General features: G+C 46.8%; 1 protein-coding gene across 4 annotated transcripts in view; it reads right to left on the minus strand.

Moving 5' to 3' along the window:
- Ppfibp2 (PPFIA binding protein 2) overlaps nt 1-6,834 on the minus strand; it is a 152,927-nt gene extending 146,093 nt beyond the window's left edge. For 2 of the 4 annotated variants that reach the window (XM_050163277.1, XM_050163276.1), the window contains exon 1: nt 6,658-6,834. The gene's annotated coding sequence lies outside the window, so the exon portion shown is untranslated. Of the gene's footprint in view, nt 1-6,420; nt 6,567-6,657 lie in introns of those variants that run through there. The other 2 variants (XM_050163278.1, XM_050163279.1) reach the window with 2 other exon arrangements.
- Nucleotides 6,835-7,584: the final 750 nt, after the last annotated feature.

Here is a 7,584-nt window from a genome sequence, read left to right on the forward strand (position 1 = left end):
TTGGTGCCTAGCACACTGTCATCAGAAAAGCTTCATCCAGCAACTGATGGAAACAGAAACAAGACCCTAAGCCAGACGTTATGCTGAGATGGGGGAGTCCTGCTGAAGAAAGGGAGGAAAGATCGTAGGAACCAGAGAGGACAAGACCATCAAAAGAAAACCCACAGAATCAACTAACTAACCTGGGTTCATAGGATCTCACAGAGTCTGAATCGACAGCCAGGGAGCCTGCATGGGGCTATATATTTGGGACAGTTGTGTAGCTTGGTCTTCTTGTGGGACTCCTAACAGTGGGAGCAGGGGCTGTCTCTGACTCTTTTGCTGGCTTTTAGGGCCCTCTTCCTCATACTGGGTCACCTTGCCCAGCCTTTATACAAGAAAAGGAGCTTACTCTTACTGCAACTTGATATGCCATGTTTTGTTGATATTCATGGGAGGCTTGCCCTTTCCAGAACAGAAATGGAGAAGGAGTGGATTGGTGGGGGTAGACAGAGGTTGGGGGAAGGACTGGGAGGATAAGAGGGAGGAGAACTGGTTGGGATGTAAAATTAATTAATTAGTGTCAAAAATGTCAGAATCATGATTTAAAAAAAAAAAAAAAAGGCCTCTTGGAGACAGAAGAGATGACTCAGAAGTCAAGAGCACAAACTGCTCTTGCAGAGAACCTGAGTTCGATTCCCAGAACCCATGCTGGTACACTCAAAACCGGCACTCATTCTAGCTCCAAGGGAACCTGACATCTAAGGCCTCTAAGGGTACTTACACTCACATGTACATACCTACATGAATAAACATAATTTAAAACAAAAAGAAAATACTGAAGGGGACGGAGAAGGCAATGACTTCCTGAGACAACTTATGCAGTCACTGGAGTAGCCCTCCAGCTCAAAGAGATCCTTGCCCAGCCTGAGATGCCCAGCTGCATTTGAATGGCACAGTCCACAGTGCACTGTGAAATTATCTCTTCACCCCTGCACCCCAGGAGGGGGAGGGAGGCTTTTTGGCTATTCTTGCTAAACACCCTCAGGCAGTCAGCAGGGCTCTTCGTATTCCCCTAAGGGCAAAGAAATCCCAGGATTTAGATAACCGCCTTCCCTCTAGAATCTTTATCTCTAGGAGGAGACAGTTACACTCAAAGAGGAGCCCCTTGGGAATTCCACAACAGGGGAGAGGCCAAGCATTCCAAAGTCACCAGGAGTAACTAATCTTTGTTAATGGGTTCTCCTCCTGTCTTACTTCTGCATAAGTCATTCCTCAGCCTTAGGCAACCTAAGTCTGCAGTCTATGACTATCTGTGCCACCTTACCACGGGTGAGCAGGCTCAAGCACATATTTAAGTCTCATTAGGAGGGACAAAGATACTAACTCAGCCTCAAAACAAGAGGAGGTAAAAACAGGCAAGGAAAAGCCAGGATGGCTAGATAAATTCACTTTCAAAGTAAATCCCAATCTCAGCACCCTACCCTTCCTTTTCTCATCTATTCACTACAGTAGCAACATCTTATGGAATGTTGAATGTGTCCCCAAAGTTTGTCTGGGAGAGAAGAGAGAGTTATGTCATTAGAATACACATTTCCAGTAAACTGGTAAATTGATTAATGGTTACATCCCCAGAAAAACCTGAATATGCACATAGCAACATATACAGAATAGAGTTCTTCTTATGCCATAAAAAGCACTTCTCTACCCAAGCAGCCCCTCCTATGGAAAGGCCTTAAAACCAAAAACTGGCTCCTGAAGCTATGATAGCGGCCAGGAGGTTAGGAAACCTGGGTCTGCAACTAAGAATGGGCGACTTCGGGAAGACTGCTTTGTGCTTTATCATCCTCTTGAGTAAAATTATAAAGGGTAAGCAAGAAGCTACCCAAGGCTCTTCTGATTTTAAAATGTATCAACGCCTTCTTTTCCTTCCCTTTTCTAAATCAGAAAGTCTTCCATGGTTCCACACCTTTTCACAGTCACCTCATCCACAGTCAGTATCCAATATGTCTCCCATAAATACACCCATTTCTTGGCAAGTTCACTTCTCCATTGTTATGGTCATTGCCTTGATTCAGAACCCAATATCCTCCTATGGGTTACTCCAATAACATGTCCTTGTAAGTAGTCCCACAAGTCTACTCTTCACAGCCCAGAATCCCGAAGACACACTTGCAGAGAGCCTTTTCCCATATTACTCATAGATTTCAATATCATCAGTACAAGAGAAATTTTGTTTTGGATGAGTTTTACCATGCTGCCAAGTACCTGAAAGGTGTGTGTGTGTGTGTGTGTGTGTGTGTGAGAGAGAGAGAGAGAGAGAGAGAGAGAGAGAGAGAGAGAGAGAGAGAGAGAGAGAGAGAATTTAACTCTTTAGCTCCAACCTTCAGGACCTTCCACCATCTTTTCCCTTCCTGAGCTCCAGCCTTTCCTTTCCTGATGTTCCCAGGATGTAGAGCCATTTCCACCAAAGGGAAACACTTCCCTCCTGGAGGGAACAGGAAGCCAGTGAAACTTACCTAGAGGGTACTTGGGAGTCTCGGTTGGGAAAGTTACTGGACACATAAGCCCCGCCCTCAGGTATAAAAGCATTAAATAATTGCTGAAGAAGAGACTATCTAGTTGTGCTGCCTGCAAGTTGAGCAAGGAGCTCCAGGGGTGCAGCCTTCCTGCATGCTCACCCACACTAAAGGATGTAGCTGCCCTAAGTCACCCACACTCCTATCAGTAACCCCTCAAATAATCCATTGGTTCACCAAGCTAGGCTTGGGTGGAATCCTTTCTTTAGTGTGTCATCAGCATCTGGGTGGAATAGACAACTGTTTGTGTCTCCCCAGGAGAGTCATACAACACCCTACCACACCCCATGATTCTAGCCACTGAGCCATTCTTCCTTGAGCCTGCCCTTCCTGTCTTTGAACTTGTTCCCATTCCTCCCTTTCTCTCTCACAAAACTACCTGCTCCTTTCCCTCTTTACAGAAGCTAAACCTGCCAGCCAACGGGACCCAAAAACAGGGGAAACACTTGCTAATAACACTTTCTAATAACTGTTAAGTTATGTCTCATACAAAAGTTGCTGTAGCTGTGTTCAGAGGATGGACAGAGAGATGGAAGGAACATTGCAGAGAGCAGTTTCTATTGTAATTCACATATGATATTAGTGGAAAGGGTGAAAGGACTTGTGAGTGAGGGGGTTTCTAGGGTTCTCACCACGTGCAGAGCAGATACAACTGGTACCTCCAGGAAGAGGCAACTGTCATATCTTGCATAGGGCTATACAATCTACAGGACTTAGTTGGTGTTTGGACACTGCATCTATTCTGTTATTCTTCTCAGATCTTCCATTAAGGGATCCACCAGGAAATTTTAAGAAGAAAAGGATCATGATCAGATTTGTATTTCAGACTCACAGCCGTGCAAAAATCATTGTCCAAAGATTATAATCTAAGAAGCATAGTCTCCTCAAACAGAGAGGCAAAAAGGAGAGAGACAGTCTAGCTCCTCAGTTTGGGGCAACAGTGTAGAGAGATTTAGGAAAAGAATTAGCCTAAAAGTTCACAAGAACATTATTGTTTATCTTATCAGAAAGGCAATCTTATCCTACCTATATCTACAGATGTGTTACAGATGTGTACAGGTAAGTACAAGGTTACTATAGAACATGGGGGTTAATAAAAGGCATCGTGCACATGAATGCTTAGCTCTTGCGTGCATAAATGTGCACAGGAACACAGAGAGGAAATGAAAGCAAGAATTACCAAGGAGCACCAAACCAATGACATTAAGGTCCAGAGAAATTTTTAATTTGCTGCAGAGTCTGAGTGCCTCTGAAGTCTGAGGCCTTCTGGAGATCTCAGCCAGCGGATAGCTCAGCAGGTTGCTTTAGGGTACCCATTTCCTCTAAGGCTTTTTATCCCAAGTATCGGAGATAATAACAGTCCCTGGAGCGAGCCACTAACAGACTGCTCATCAGACTGCCCTTTAAGATTTTATAAAGGGACAGAGCTCACCTCCTCTAGATGCCAAAAATAAACACACACAGGTGCCTTCAAGCAAAACAAAACAAGATACTAGGATGGCAAAGGAACTGGAACTTCTCCGAGGAAGGAGGAAACAAGAAAAACAGTGACTCAGGAAAACCCAAGCCCAGAGTTTTAGTCTTAGTTTTGTGAACATTAAGGGGTGACCGTCGTATCTCCCGTGGAGGCACAAAATGTGGAGCTTTAATGTTTAAAAGTGTCACGGGTGCTTGCAGTCGCTCTTCCTTCTCATGTTTTCAGTCGGAGCTCGATGAGGGGATTTGAAATGGGAATGAATCGTGAACAGATCTGTATTTCAGGAGGGAAAAAAGGCCTTATGGACAAATACAAATTAGCTGCCGACCATTATCGTCTAAGCAGCACACCTCTCCTTGCATCCAAAATTTAAGTAGAATTCTCCAAAAACGGTTCCTTTTCCTAGAGTCTTATTCTGCCGAATCAGTGTGATTGGGACATATGGGGCTGACACCTCTTACTCCTTGGCCCTGGTCCTAAAGACTCATCCTGTCTGCTCACACTTGACTCTCCTCACATTCACCTCAACAGGCCTGCTAGTCTCCAAACTGGTCTCCCAACTGTGGTCCTCCAAGCACAGCCAAGTCCAGTAGCCTATCTCACCTGCCTAGGACCTACTTAACCTGAATAGTTGGGAAAACTCCCCCAGGCACGTCCAAGGCCTTCAGAGGTGCACGGGTTTGTAGATCACTACTTTGAATTCTTGCTACAGACAGGAGAGTTTCAGGTTCGAATCACCGAATGTCAGGATCTAGCCCTGACCCACATCTGAAGAGCATCAGGTGACTGTCAGGCTTGTGTTTGAAGAGTGCTGAACGACAGGACCTTCTGACCACTCACTCTACAAATGTTTACTGCACTGCTGTCAGTCTGGGAGTTGGGAAGGTCGAGGTTCAAGGTTCCTAACTGTGATTAGCTCAGCTGACCGCAAATCAGTATCTGCTTGATGCCCAAGTCCTCGCACCTGCCTCAGGTGCCAGCTGGGACCATTCATTTTGTGTGTTGTTTTGTTTTATCAGCCACTCAGACCAGGAACCAAGAAGGATCAGTAGCCACTTTTTGGAGCCACCCCTAATGTCTTCCTATGTCATAACTCACATAGATTGATCCTTCTTAAAACTATCCCAGATTTTCCTTATTCTGATGAAAAAAGGAAAAACTAAAATTTCTACAAGTTTGTTCCCATCTTCTCTTGCCACTCTGACTTGTATCACTTACATTATCGACTTACTCTTAAAATCATCTAAGCTGGGTGTGGGGTGGTGCACACCTTTAATCCCAGCACTCTGGAGACGGTGGGGGACCTCTGTGAGTTCAAGGCCAGCCTAGTCTACAAAAACTAGTTCCAGGACAGGCTGCAAAGCTACACAGAGAAACCCTGTCTCAAAAAAACAAAAAAAAAAAAAAAAAACAACAAAACAGTACAGCTACCTTATGTACCTTAGTTGCATCAACTCATGGTAGCATTGAGCCTGTCTCAACTAGAAACAATAAACTAAAATTGGCCCTTAACCAAATCTCAAAGTAATACCACTAATATATTATGTGAAGGCTGGAGTTGTTGCTCAGTGGTAGAGAGCTCTTGCTGACCTGGCATTCACCTGGTTCCAAATTAATTCACCAGTCTCCATCACCACTAGCATTAAATAAAATCCCAAGTGAAAATAATAGCAAAAGCCTTAGAATATGAACGGGCTGGTTCTCCCAAGGTGAAGAAATAATTCCTAGTCAGATAACATTTTTCATATACCAACAGTAATCCAAGACTGTAGGTTAATTAGGTCTGTGGTTGACTTTCTTCCTGTAGTTGAGTATTTAATGTCACAAAATACACGGTAATCTTATAAACACAACAATCTGTTGTATAATCAGTTCAGGACCGAGATGAAGACTGATAGGATTAAGAACAAAATATGGAAGAGGAAGACTGATCCATATAAGTATCTCAATGGCCTAAAAGGAAGAGTTGAATGACTATTTGACCAGAACCTTGGAAGCGCTTGTTTTTAAACAAAAAACCCTATTTTCATCGGAGGGAAAACTATGGGTCTGGAGTCAGGATGGAAGGAGGGAGAAGAAGCCAGTTTTTAAAATAAAAGTATCCCTGACATCCCAACCCCGTTCTACAGCGACTCCATGCCTTGAGCATTTGGGACGCCTGTTGCACTTAATAATTGGTGTACAGAACTGCTCCTGGCCAAAGCGCTGAGGACCAAAACTCTATAGAACAGGGAGAGTAACCTGAGTGAACCGCCCTCAACTTCCTCACCACCTTGGGCTCTCCAGCTGACGCCACTGCTGCTCTCATGGGGCACCAAGCTGAGACATAATTGCCCGGAACTATGAGATATCGGAACACCCAGTATCCCGGGACCACTCCAGCACCTGTAGAAGCGCGGGGCTGGTGGCAGATTCGGAGCAGGGTGGGGTGGGGAACGCAAGCAAATCCACCGGAGTTACACTCTTCTCTCAATCTCCCAGCCAAATAAGTGGGTCCCCGGGTCTTGAAAACGTTCGGAGGTTAAAGGCCCGCGAACCTCCAAACCACCCATGTATCTCTTGGATCTGGGCGCGCTCAGTTCTCGGGATAGCGGTGAGCCGGGGCCAGGAGAGTCCACTGACCTGGATGCCTGAGCGCTGCTTCTCTCCTGGAGGCTCAGGTGTGCTGTCGCTCCCGTGTCCCTCTCACCTTCCAACATAAGAGCAGAGAACTCAGCGACAGGCCACTGGCCCAAGGATCAACTGCCAACCAACCAGCCGACCTGCCAGCACCGACCCGGTCCGGCGCCCACGTGACGGCTCGTCCGGGAGAGAGGCTCTCTGGCTGTTGGAGCCTTCCCCTAGGACCGCCCCTCTGTCACCCCGCCTCCCTCTCCCGCTGTGGCCCGCTGGGACCCAAGAGCCACAGTTCCAGTTCCACTTGCTCGTCAGCCCCGCCCCCCAGGCAGCGCTCCGCGTGCGAGTCTCAAGCTCCACCCCTCCCATGAGACCACGCCTCTCCTGGGTCCAACCCGCTGGTTGCACCTCGGACTCTCCCCTAGGCACTTCCCTCCTATCCCACCAACTCAGGTCTCCAGGTCTCCTGAGCTTCTGCAGTCTGTCAGCACTGATCCCAGGACGCACGCACGCCCGCGCGCGAACGCACACAGACACAGACAGACAGACAGACAGACACACACACACACACACACACACACACACACACACACACGCACGCAACCTCTCATGACCTCTAGTGGCTGACAACCTACGAAAAGCTCTGGTGTCCTGTCTCGTGAATAACACTTCCTGTGACCAGCAAGGTCAGGTGCCAGAAAGCCAAAGAAAACTATGGTGGTGCCCTGGAGACGGAGTCCCAGCACCTACCTCCGGTGTGCAAGCCTGTGATTGTATCACAGGTACTTGCCCTACTGGGGCCTCCAGGGGCCGGCTGCTCAGTTTAGCTGCTTAAAATCTCTAGGTCCTCAGAGGGCAAGGACACCAGGGACTCTGGCAGCAGTTGCTCCTAAACTGAATCCATTTGCTTACACCCGAGTGTTGACAAATTCT

The sequence above is a fragment of the Alexandromys fortis genome, unplaced genomic scaffold (genome assembly GCF_014885135.2).
Source record: "Alexandromys fortis isolate MF-2015 unplaced genomic scaffold, M_Fortis_MF-2015_v1.1 scaffold_129, whole genome shotgun sequence".
Classification (NCBI taxonomy): Eukaryota; Metazoa; Chordata; class Mammalia; order Rodentia; family Cricetidae; genus Alexandromys; species Alexandromys fortis.